The following is a 12,701-nucleotide window of genomic DNA, read 5'->3' as shown; positions in this document are numbered from 1 at the left end:
GGGGCACAATGCAGGAGCACAGCCTCGCAGCCCAACACTCAGCTGGCAGGAGACAGGTGAACTGTAGGTTCTGCAGGAGGGAACTGAGCCTGGGTTTACAGGGCCTCAGGCAAAGGCTTTGGCTGCTCAGCTTGAGCTGGTGCTGCAGTCTCTTCCATCTGGGAATCAGCCATGCCCATCTTTCACAAGAGGCCAGGTTCACAGAGCACTGCTGGCTCTCCAGGTAACACCTACGGCACGGGGCCCTGGTGACTCACAGTCGTTCGGCTTTGCTTTAGGATCTCAGCAGGGTTTAAACACCAGGTAGGCGGCTAGGACAAGGCTGGGGTGTTTCTAGTCACAGTCCTAATGCTTAGAAAACACCTGCAGCCATGACTGCTCATGCAGATTTAGCTGCAGTGCTTCTAAAGAGCCAATGTGGCCCTGGCAGGCGTTGGTCCTGAGGGGAATTTAGCACCTCTGGTACACAGGGCCAGCACCAGACACCAAATCAACCCGAGAGGGGGGTTTGCACTGAGGACTATATTTGGGAAATGCCATGCTTTCCCTTCTGAGGAGGTCTGCCAGGGTGGGGTGAAATCTCTTGGGGTCTCTGATTGGGAAGTACACTGGTTTTGGCAGCCACTGAAGGTGGAGAGAGGCTGAATCACAATTTTCTGCTACAGCTTAAGTATTTTAGGGACTGACTGTCCTTTATTTTATGTCCAAATGAGCAATCTTGCCCTCCTGGGACTGTCAAGCACTGACTGTGGACATTAAAGCTGGTAATGGGATAAGATGTAAACATCTTCTTGAAAGCACACACCAGAGCCCTTTATTTTAAAAATGAAATACATTTGAAGTGCCTACAAACTCACCCAGAAATCTCTTTCCAAATGAGGAAGGGTTGGCAAGGCTCCCCTGCACAGCCTGAACACAATGTAACCCTCTGCCTTCCCATTCTCTTCAGGGCAGATGCAGATACCGAACAGCTACTTAAAGGGTAACATTCCATTATAAAAACAATCACACTCAACATCCCAATTTATTTTAATTGCAGTCCTTAGAAATAGCCAAAAAACAATCAAACAGAAAGCAATCAGAAAATAGTTTCCCTTCCCCCTCTCCTTAGTATTTGCAACAAGTCTTGTTTTGATCTGTGAACAGGCAGCTCCTTTTGAACTCCCTGCACCTTTTTCACCTCCCGTCACCTTGTTCTTTGCCCCAGCTAGGGAACAAATTAAAAGTTGGTTGGAGAAGCACCCAAAGAATCAAAAGGAGCCCTGGACAAAACTTCCCCGTGAAAAGTTGGATCCCGCAAAGTACAGGGTGCATTTCTGGGCCTACGACTCTCCTGGCACCGGGATGCAGAGCACAAGGTGATGCTCACAGGGTCGGGGCCGCCTCCAGCCCCGTTCTCCCCCGCTCCGGCACCAGGAGCCGGTGCCGCCCGTCCCCCCCAGCCGCGGCGCAGCGCAGCCCCCTCCCGCCGTGCGGCCGCCCCGGCCCCGGCCCCGGCCCCAGCCCTTACATGGACAAATCTGCCTGCAGGGAAAGGCAGGAATTTGGGCCCTTGACGTCAGCCGCGGGCAGAGCGCGGCAGCCCGGCAGAGCGGGAGGCAGCGGCCGCCGCTTTCGCTTTTTGTTCCGGGGCCGTCCCGCCGAGCTCGGGGCCGCCGGCCGCCCCTCCCTGCGCCCCAGGGGAGGTAAGGGCCGGGGGGGTCGCGGACGGAGGGATGCGGGAGGCGGGAGCGGCGCGGCCGGGGGGATGCGGGGAGGCGGACGGACCGGAGGGAGGGAAGGATGAGGGATGTGCGGGGCGGAGCGCGGGAGGGGCTGCCCGGGGGACGCGGCGGGAGCGGCGCGGGGGTTGCGGAGCCGGGAGCGCGGGAGGGGCCGGCAGGGCACGCCGCGGGGCAGGGGCGCGGAAGGGGCCGCCGGGCGGAAGGAAGGGGCCGGCGGCGGGGCCGGGGGCGGGCGGTGCGGGGCGGCCGCGGGGGGCGGTCCCGGTGCCGCCCTCGGCCCGCCCCTCGCCACCTCCTCCCGCCGCCGCCGCCGCGCTCGCCTCCGCTGCCTCCTCCCCCGAGGTATTGTTGCAGATAATAACTTGCCCCCTTCCTCCCCCCACCCCCGTCCGCTCGCCGAGGCAGCTGTGCCACAGCTGGAGCCCCCGGCCGGGGCGGGGAGCGCTGCCGGCCGCCCGGGGGGGCCGCCCTGGCTCCTCCCTCCGCCCGGGGCGCCGCGGCCGCCGGAGGGGCCGGCCCGGTGCGGTGCGGGCTCGGCCGCGGGGCGGGGGCAGCGCCGGGCCCGGGCCAGGGGCAGCTTCCCCGGTGCCCGGGCGGCCCCGGTGCTCGGCTCCCGGCCGGTGTCGGCGGGCGGGGTGAGCCGGGCCGGGCCCCCCGAGCGGGCGGGCCGGTGCCGCAGGTGCACCTGGCCCGGGCGGCGGCTGCCGCAGCCCCGCCCCGCCGCCCGCCGACCCCCGGCCGCGGCTCGTAGTAAATAATAAGTTGAGTAAAGCTCCGGCAGCTTTTTATATGCCGGGGGAGGCCCTGCCTTCCCCACCAGGTAAGGTCGGAAAAGTTTCCCACACCCTGACGTCACCCACGGCTTTTTTTTTTTTTTTTTTTTTTTAGCATAAGTTTTTTTTTTTTTTTGCCCTCCCCCTTTCTTGCTCTCCTCTTTTGAACAGGCAAACCTTACTCCTGCCATTGCTCAGGAGCACTCCCCGCGCCCCGGGGCTGTGCTGGGAAGCCGGCAGTGCTCCCGAGGAGGCGTTGATGAAGCAACTCCTGCCTAATTGCTCTGCCTCCTGTACCTCGAGGTGCAGCTTGGCCCTGCCGCTGAAACAAACGAGAGTTGGCTTCTCTTGCTTTGTTTTGATTATTTTTTGTTTGTTTCTTTTTTCCTACACCAGTAGGAATTTACTTTTAAGCCCAGTTGTGTTGTTCTTGAGTTAGTTTCCTGTTTCTTTCTGTTTTGCTAGGCAATTGGTACACAAAAGTTTAAGGAGCTTGCAGGAGCCACAAAACCTGCTGATGTGTCTCCCTGCACATCTGCAACACCTTGGTCCCTTTGCACAAAGGGGTTTTGACCCATGCAAAAAAGGAAGGTCTCACATACAGCCACAAATGCTTTTGGACACATTCCAGGATTTCTAACTTACTTACCTGTAGAGTTTGTGCTTGTACATTCCAGGAGTAATTTCTGGGGCAAGAGCTGGGAGAGTGGGGAGTGCCTGGGAGCTGGGTGATACAGCAGGTGCCAGCTCACCAAGTAATTTGAGAAATGGGATATTAGGAAAGTATGGGAACATGCAAAGCTGGAGAAGAGGACACAGCATTTCATCTCTATGTTAATAATGTGGCTGTGTAAAAATGTTGGCTGCTGTCCTGTGTGTAGTTCAGCCTGCTGTGCAGCAGGACAGTTTAGGGATGTGGGGGACTTTCTAATTATTCCCCATCGTTGCTGAAGCAGGACTGGCCCACACAAGGCTAAATAATACTCAGTGATTTCCCTTGGGAAATATATGTGTCTGTGGATAAAGATTTAGTGTTGAAAATTACTCTCTGTCTGTTGGCTTGGTCTGTCTCACCCTGCCCACTCCTTGACCTTACAGCCTATTGCTCCTAAATTTATTAGCTCTGTTATTCCCCTATTTCAATTGTTTAGCCTTTGTTGGAGGTTTTTCCCTGTGGGATGGGCTATCAGCAGCTCATGGTGTGGGTGGTGGCCACAGAGCCACCTGTCAGCACACCTCCCTGTCAAATCCTGCCTTTAACTTCGTTATGATGCAGGTGCTGCTAATGGGCCCTTCAGGCCTGTTGCCGTTGTTCCATAGATAGTTTTCCTTTAATTGTTTTATTCAGGTTTCCTTTTTTTACCTGGCTCAGCTTGTGTGGGCTGGGAAAATCTGCCAGATCAGAGACACCTGGGTCCAGCAGAGCAGCAGCAGCAGTGAGTTGCCATCAGTAATGGTCCTGTAGAGGGATGCTATGTAGTGGTAGGAGACCTGCTTCCCGAAAGTCACTCCCACCCTGTGTGTGGTGTGGCCGTGGGCACCTTGACTGTGTGTGTGTCCCATGTTGCCAGCAGTGCTGGTTGGTGGCATGCAGCCCTTGCATGCTGTCTAAGTTGCAGGGTGGAAATTAAAGACATGTCCGGGAAAATGAAGCTAGAACTGTCTCGTTCCAGTTTCTTTAGGTGCAGCTCCCAGCTGCTCTGAATTGCTGATCAGTCTCCATGGTGCCTGGGTCAGTGAGAATTACTGCTTTTCTTGCTGTACAGCTCTCCCTGTCTTGCCAGCCCTGATTGCCTGGTGTGGTTGGTACTGATGGGGCAGAGATGCTGGTATTGAGCTGGGAGAAAAACTCCAATTCCTATTTCACAGAGGTGAGATTTTTACCTTTGGAACATGTTCGGAGATCAGCCTGGATGTCAGGCCAGGGTGCTGGTGAGCTTGCCCATCTCAGTGTGGGTTCCAGCTCTGTGAATCCTTTCTCTTATTCGTGTTTGGTGGAGAGTCACCCAGCTTTAGGGGATAACAGTATTGAATGATGTTGTCTGTGATGTGCTGTTGTGAAACCAGGAAAAACAGGCAAAAGCCTGGCTCTGCACTGGCAGGTCAGAAGTGGTATTCGGGTCTTGGGAATTGTGGTTAGTTTACCTGTCTTGTCTCCTGGAAATTTGCAGAGCACACTGTATTTCCAAGTTGGATTCCCCTGAGAAACACCTTCAGCTGTGCTGCGTTAGTGAGGTAATGGGCACAATGAGGAACTGGTGCAGTGTAATTCAAGCTTTCAAGCAGTGTAATGGCAGATTCACGTGTGTATCCCTTGTAAAGTAGTTATTTCTCTAGGATGTTCTGGGATGAAGCTCCAGAGCTGGACTAGTGAGTTTTGCAAGGTACCTAATAGTGTTGGTTGCAGTCTCACGGGAGCTTGAGTGCTTTTACATATATTATCATCAGTATGTATTTTTAATTATAACTTCTAGTAAGAATTATGGTGTGGGGGTTCATGTTTAGAGACACCATTCTGTTCTGAAGTCTGGCTGATGCCTTGTTTGTTAAAATCACTGCTTGTGTCCACCTGCCTTAGTATAAAACCTGAGTAATACTCTTGTGATCAGTCAAACTTTGTGTATGCAGTTTTGGAGAGGGATAGTGAGAACGGCTGGGAGCTGGAAAACTTGAGAGAGTTTTATGAGCAGTATGGGATCACTCCTGTTAGAAGGACACAGGTTAGAAGGGTGTCAGAGAAACAGTGAGTGCTGCGGAAAAGGGATGTCTATTCCTCTGTAAAAATGAAAACCAAGGTGAAAGTGGTCGATTCAAAATGAAGAAAGTGCTTTTCAGTGTAACTAATGGTGGCATTTACCATGCAGAATGTTGCTGAGAACAAGTTTAGCCAAGTCTGAAAAGAAGATGGGATGGTTGTATGAGTGTCAGGCACACTGAGAGTTGTACCAGTTTGTGCTGGTGCCTGTTGTATCATAAACATCTAACTGGAAAGAAGAAACAGTTTCATGTAGGTTTCCATGAAGCATCTCTGGCTGACACTAGATAGACACAGATAGAGAAAAGCAGTAGCTTGGGTGGATGACAAATTGTTCCAAGAACAGTTTCCGTGTGTCTGTGGAAACAAATACCCTCAGGGTGCCCGCAGTGGTTTCTCTATTGCTCTGCCCATCGTGCTTGTGTGAACAATACATTCTCAGTGGCTTTTTGTTGCTCCTCAAGCTTCTGAAGGCCTGACCCACACAGCTCTGCCTTTCTCCTACTGGGCTCTTCTCTCCCTACATGGCTTTGAGAAACACTTGCACACTCTGCTCTGGCTGGCCCCAGATGCTGGGTTTCACCTTTAACTGATTGTCCAGGCTCTGGTGTGCTCTGTGGCAGCCCTGCTAAGCTGGAGCTAAGTCTCTTTGAATGCATGGAGAGGTTTTAAAGATGGCATCAGGATGATGGAGAAATATACACTGGCCAAGAGTAGGTCCCTTCCAAATCTGGATATTCTATGATTCTTTAGATATGTGTGTGCTTTTTAGGTACTTTGTTTTTGACGGGGAGAACACCTTCAGGAAAGTAAGATGAATACAGAGTCCATGTGATCCCAGCAGAAGTCTGTGATTCAGCAGCTGTGTTTGCTGTGTGCACATGTGAGTGTGACAGTGAGCTCCTGTCTGCAAGACAAGGTCCTCCACAGCCAGTCTTTCACCCCAGCAGCTTCCTCATCTCCCTTTGCCCTCGCTCTTGTGTGAGTGTAGTTCTGTGAAAAGCTAGAGAGATTACTGCAATTGCAGCCAGAGCAGAGGAGGAACGAGCAAAGGCGATGGAAACCATAAATTATGAAAGGATGTGGGTTATCTGATGCACAGATTCACAAGGAACAATGCCTTTAAAGAGTGTGGGTTATACATAGGAAAATACTTGAAATAACTTTACAAACAAGGGTTCCAGAGGAGGGATTGGAGGGAAGGTCTTGTGTTTGGTGTCCATGTGTGCATTGGAAGAGAGAATCAGTAAAGTTTGAAGAACTTAGTGTTTTTCTCTTTCTGATTTAGGAAGCTCTTTGTTTTGCAAAATAGAAACAAACAGAGAAAAGAAAACAACAAATCAAACCGAAAACCACAGACCAGAAAAAAACCCCACAAAACATTAAAGCTTTTGAGAGCTTATGCCTGCCTAAGAAGCAGAGTTTAACAGGGTTGGTTCTTTTCATTCATCCTGCTCCTGGGCATGGCAGGCCATGCAGGGCTGGCAATGTTTTCCAGTCCAAACATTAAAAAAACTAAAACCTGTTACCCACACTTAATCATTGCAATTAAGGTTATTGGTAGAGACAACTCAGTGGAGATTCTGTTTTGATCTCCAAGAGCTGGTTTCGATCAGGTTCTGAGCAACTGCAAGAGCTGGCATGAAAATGATCTTTTTTTAAGTCACTGTCAGCAACTCTCTGTCATTTTAGACTGTCAGTATCTGTTGTTGGGATCTGTGGGTGACAGTGACACACACGTGTGAGTCAGAAGAACTCCCAAACTATCACAATATGCTCAGGGAGGGAAAACAAACATCGGTGGAGTTGTGGGCTGCTGATAACCTTTTCTTAGACAATGTTATAAGCTTTTGAGTGTTGCAGGCTGTTAGGATGTTTTCTGTTGCCCTCGATAGCGTAAGGGAATCTTGGAGTACTGTGATTCCTCAGCAAACCCATAAACCACTTAGGTTGGTTTGGGGGCAGGGAGGGATGCATGAGGGTCTCTGACTTATGCCAGTTTTGCTGCTGGGTCCATCAGCCCTCTTTGGGGTTTGCAGATCTGGCTGGGAGTGATCCTGTCTTGTGCCTTAGAGAGTTTATGCACATGAGCATCCTCTAAATAGGTGCCATTCAGCTCCTGGCTGCCTTCCTCCCCTTGCTGCTGCTGCTCAGTGATGCTTCAAAGCAGGAAAACTTCCGCCAAATCTTGGATGATTGTGCTGCCAGTGGAATAGTTAGTTGAGATTTAATATGACCATTATCTTTAGGTAATGAAGTATCAGCTAACTTGCCATAACTATCTTGTTTAATGTCTATTAAAAACCCCACATACTTCAGTCACTGGGTGAAATTTAATAGAAGTTCATCTAAGCATTTACTGCTTATTTAATTTAAAAATAAGTTGATGTCCATGACTGGAGTAACAGGCACTAAGGATTTAATTAACATTTAGTAAACTGCCCTGTTAGCTCTGAATTGCACAGTCAGGTCTTGTTTATGCATCAATTTGTAACTACCCTCTCCTTTTTTTTTTTTTTGGCCATTTGATCTCACTGCGGGGAGCTGGAGTCATCTTCTATTCTCCCTCTGCTCCTGATCTCTTCTCACATGGAGAGCCTGTGTCAGGGCTGTGGGCTGGAATACTGCCGAGGAGCCAGGACCCAGCTGCTCAGTTGTGAGACCAGCCCAGACAGCTGGGCAAAGGCATATGGGGTGGAGGAGACTGAATTGACACGTTGTCCCACAGGCCTTGAAAAAGGATCTGTGGAGCCCCATGGGCTGGGTAGGGTTGCACTGTGTGGTGGGTTAGAAATGGTCCAGCTTCAAACCTTCCCTTAAACTTGGCTCTGTTATGTTTAAATATCTCCTGTAGGGCTTTTTCAGTGGTGTGGCTGCTGCATGGAATTCAGTGGAGGGATAGAATGTAAGAAAATAGAAGGTAGTCTTACACCTGAGGAGTTGCAGCTGTACGTATCACCAAAGATTAGGAACAGGCCACAGCTGGTCCAATATGAAGATGAGTGCCACAAAAGAGTGGGTGAGCTGGGTGAAGAGGGGAGCTAGAGTTTGTTGGCTGTGCTGCAAGGAGCTGCCCATGAGAAATCAATGAGAAGGTATGGAACTTTTGCAATAAGATGGCAACAGGTGAGGTTTGCTTTTTGGACAGAGAATGTTGGGGTGTTGCTACAGGTGACTTGTGGGTGGTCCTGCTGCAGAGGCTGTGGTGGTTGTACCCCAGCTGGGGTGGTTTCTGTGTCACTAATGTGCGTGTGCATTTTCAACGTGCTGTGTGCACGTACCCTAAGGAGATCTCTGTTTCAGCAGTTTATTACCTCACCTTAACAGATTTGAATTACTCCACTTAGTGAGGCATGAATGAAAGCAAGGAGTCTCCCAGATAGCGCAGGCAGCAGTGGCTGGGTTGGGAGAGTGATTGAATTAGCAGCTGATAAGTGATTGTAGCTCCAGCTGCTGCATTATCGCTGCCTCACTAGCCTGGGTGTCAGTGAAGTCCCTGTTCAAGCTCTTTGCTGGGGAACATCAGCTGGCTTGGATTTGACACGCCTTGTTGTTTGAGATAGGGACTTGATTTGCTCATCGTGGGTTTGGGCAGACCTTGAGAGATACCTCAAGGTATTAGTGTGGCCAAGACAAGCCTATAATCTGGATATCCCCAGAAAAAAATGGATAGTGATTGTGGCAGCCACGTGGAAAACCTGTAGTTGTTAAAAGAATGGTGGTAAAGTTGGAAAGTCCGAGTGCTCCAAAGCTATGAAATGCCAGAATGAAGGTCGTTGAAACCTTAATTTCAGCCTTCCCTGCAATCAGGTTTTATGATATACCACTTAATTGCCAGAGCACCTACTCTTTGTGCCCAGAGTGGAAGGTGATACTTAATGAGCATCTATTCAGTTGCTTTTCTCTTTGTGCAGTGTGTGGCCCCAAGCCTTGTTTACCATGTACTGTTCAAATTTGAGACAGAATGCAGAGTTATTAATTTTCTTTTGTGCTTTTCTGGAGCACTCTTTGCTCTTCCATTGGAGCACTTTGGAAGTTGGAGAAACTATTTTTGTAGTGCCTTCCCAATGTGAAGGAAAATTATTCTTGCCATTTTACTGGTGGGACAATGAGGCTTGAAGAGGCATGTAACTAGCTGTCTCATATCACCCTTGACACTGAAATCTTGGAGTAAAAAGCAGTTAGGCCAGGGTTGTTCTTTTAAGTGTGCAGTCATAACTGATAATAAAGCAAAGAAATGGTTGGGAAGAATTGTTTGTAATTACAGACTGAAGTTAACATCTTTTCTGCTCAACTCTGGAGATTACTCTAAACTGTTCCTTGCACTTATGCTTATCTTCTCCCATATTTTCTGCTGTACCTGCCTCTTATGCATGATCATCATTATCTTTGAGTGGGGGCAAAGCCTGTACTTACCTTGCATGAGTATTAAAATACCTAGCTTAGTGTGGAAGCTGGTCTTTGCCTCTGGCATTTGGAGGCTAGAGCAGCTTAATGCTGTTGGAACTGAAATGTGGTGGTGAGGAGGTCCAGAAATGAGCCACAGAGATGGTTAAGGTCCGGGGCATATTTATGTATAAAAATATCTTTCAAGGAGTAGAATTAATGAGGACTTCACATCATCTGCTCAATGCTTCGTCAGTGACTTGTTTTACCATGTAAAGTGTGACTGAAATTTTTCAGGGTTGAAGCTTCTTTTAAAACTTATTCATCACTTCTGATCCTGTAGGCTATTTTTTTGGAGAACGAGAATTATGCCTTCCTTAGCGCAGTTTCACTTTGGTGCTTTTTCAGAGAATCCATTTCTTTTTTGAGTTCCTTGGGATGCAGAGCCGAGCTCGGAAAACACGACATTGCATCTTTGCCATTTAAGGAGGTCTTGGTGAACCTTCTGCATAGTAAGTTTGAAATTCAAGTGTATGAGTAATTCAGCTGAACTCTGCAGTTACTTGTGTGCCTGAAGATAAGCGAATGTTTCATCACTGTCCTGTACCCAAATCCTAACCTGTTCCCAAGGCAGACGGATGGAGAACAAACAAAGCGCAGGAGAGTTAAAGTTACTGGGGAGATATCAGGCTTCTTTCCTACTGTAGCATGCAGAGTGACCAGAGCCTCACTGCAGTGAAGAGTCAGCCTTATACAGAGCAGGAGATCCTACTGTGAGTGGTGCAGACATCTGCGGACTTTTGGCAGTGGCATTAAGTGAAGGACTGTGGGGCAGAAGCATATTGTGGAAGTTAGGAATGATGCCTTGGACCACTGCATTGCTGCGGGAATGAGCCTGGGGTTCTTGGCATGTAGGTCCTTTTTGAGTGTCTCCCTCTGCATCTGAGGTTTGGGAATGTGGCCAGAGCAGCAGGTGGACTTAAAACAATATAAATGAACATGTCTTTCTAAAGCACTGCACCCACTGAGGTCCTTGAAGTGTCTGGGTGAAAGGATGGCAGCTCACAGAGTGCCTGTGTGTCTCCTTCCGTGGCTTGGCGTAGCATGTTTTGCTCTGTTGTGTGGGAGAGCTGTGAACTTGGGGTGTGTGGAGGCTGGGGAAGTTAGTTGAGAAATTTTTAAGGACAATATCGTAGCCTGAGAGAAGGAGCTGTAAGAGCAGAGCTCGTTGCCTTACTATGCATGAGGATCCCTGCAGGGCGTGTTCATGTATAAGTCAATCTGGATATGAAGTTAGTTACTCCATGCCCTCATTGCACACACAGCCTACAGGCAGTGTGTTGTGGGCACTGTTCCTCCAGCTGAGGATCAGATTTCTCTGAGGATGCAGGGCAGGTGGCTTGATATCACCTCACCTTTGCACTGCTGGGTGTATTGCTCTTCTGTGCTCTGCCCTGGGATAGGATAGGTGGGATTGCTCCATTGTGTTACAGTGATATCTGTGCTGCTCATCCTCACCCTGTCTAGGATCAGGCCACTCTCTGGGCTCTCGTACTTAGATCCACATCACCCTGCTTCCCTGGGTGCTGTGGCCCCAGCCTCCAATCTGTATTCATTTGCACACCTGAGGTGGTGTGTTAGGTCTTGGGCTATGCCATCAAGTGCCAGAAGTCCAAGTGAAAGTGATCTGCTCCAGCTTTGTTGGCTTCAGGGCAGCTGTCTGCCTGTGTTGGCTGTTCCCCATTCCTTGAAGTGCAGTGAGGCACAAGCAACCTCTGATGGGTTTTTGCAAGAACTCTTGATAAATTTCTTGTGTCTCAGGTGATTTGATTCATGCCTGATTAAGGGTGTGCCCACTTTTATGGGTGGAGCTGGATGTGCAAAGGTAGCTGTGTTATCAGAAAGTCACTGGCTCATCTCATTTAGTTTCAACTCCCTTGGCAGAGGCATCTTCTAAAATGGGAATATATTTTGTATGTTTTAGTTGTGCAAATTCTTCCTGATGTAGAATGAAAGTGATTCCAGGTGCTTTTGATCTCCAGAAGGACAAGACCTATCCATCTAATGAAAGACATGAGTAATTCTGGGTATGGTATTGCTGTACTCCTGGGTTCCTTTCGTCCTTTGTTTTTTCTTTCCATATCCCATAGCCAAGATTTTCTTGTGTTGTCCATATCTCCAAATTTGACCAATAGCATCTTGGGCTGGGCCTGGCACTTGTTTTGCTACCTGGAGGAGAGTTGTGAGTCTGGCAAACAGTGTGCATCCAATTCCTGTGAAGCCAAGCTCAGAGCACAAGCTGCACCCATGAGGTGACGTCTGGGTCTGAGGAGGTCCTGGCCTGAGAGATGAAGAATACTGAGAGAAGAGCAGAATGATTGACTTATGAACATAGTGACTGATTATGAGCAAAGATCAAAAAGATGTAAAAAGTGCTTGTTAGCAGATTGTGACTAAGATGAAGACCTGATAAGTATTGAAATGTGTGGAGGAAAGGGAAGCAGTAGTTTCTGACAGAGAGCAGAGCTGTACATGTAGGATTTGCAACTTGGTGCAAAGCAATTCTGGGTCATGGGAACATATGGCTGCTGTGGCTCTGCCACTTATGTCCCTGTAACAAATGTGCACAGTTCAATCTGGGACCCACTTGGGCTCTTCCTGTCCTTCCTGGGGAGTTCATCTCCCTCGTGGCTGTTTATTGCTGCAGTTTCTGAGCTGTGCATACTCGCTGTCTCATTCCTCAGCCCTTACTCACAGGAGGCCTCCGTGTGACAGGGACACCCAAGAGAAACATGAAACTTGTAAAGTCCCTTGCCACGAGGAATTTGGGCGGCTGATCAGCTGCAGCTGGGTGTTGGGGAGCCTGCTGGAGGTCTGTGGGCTGAGGGTGTGATCTGCAGCACTCCAGAGCGTGGGATGGAGCTTGGGGGAAGGTGGTTTTCCCCTGCAAAGGGCAACCCCCATCTGGGGGCTCCTGGTAAAGCTGCGCTGGCCCAGCCTGTTAGCAAAAGTCAGTTGTGCATTTGGATGGGGTAAAGTGGAGGAGGGGAGCAGTATGACTCA

General features: G+C 49.4%; 1 protein-coding gene across 3 annotated transcripts in view; it reads left to right on the top strand.

Annotated features, from left to right (window-relative positions):
• Nucleotides 1–1,442: 1,442 nt before the first annotated feature.
• The window catches only part of LPP (LIM domain containing preferred translocation partner in lipoma), a 318,878-nt gene continuing 307,619 nt past the window's right edge, over nucleotides 1,443–12,701 (top strand). For 2 of the 3 annotated variants that reach the window (XM_066556528.1, XM_066556526.1), the window contains exon 1: nucleotides 2,037–2,066. The gene's annotated coding sequence lies outside the window, so the exon portion shown is untranslated. Of the gene's footprint in view, nucleotides 1,686–2,036; nucleotides 2,067–12,701 lie in introns of those variants that run through there. The other variant, XM_066556527.1, reaches the window with a different exon arrangement.

The sequence above is a fragment of the Molothrus aeneus genome, chromosome 10 (genome assembly GCF_037042795.1).
Source record: "Molothrus aeneus isolate 106 chromosome 10, BPBGC_Maene_1.0, whole genome shotgun sequence".
In the NCBI taxonomy this organism is placed as follows: Eukaryota; Metazoa; Chordata; class Aves; order Passeriformes; family Icteridae; genus Molothrus; species Molothrus aeneus.
Note: the sequence above shows the minus strand (reverse complement) of the source record. Positions and strands in the feature narration are given on the sequence as shown.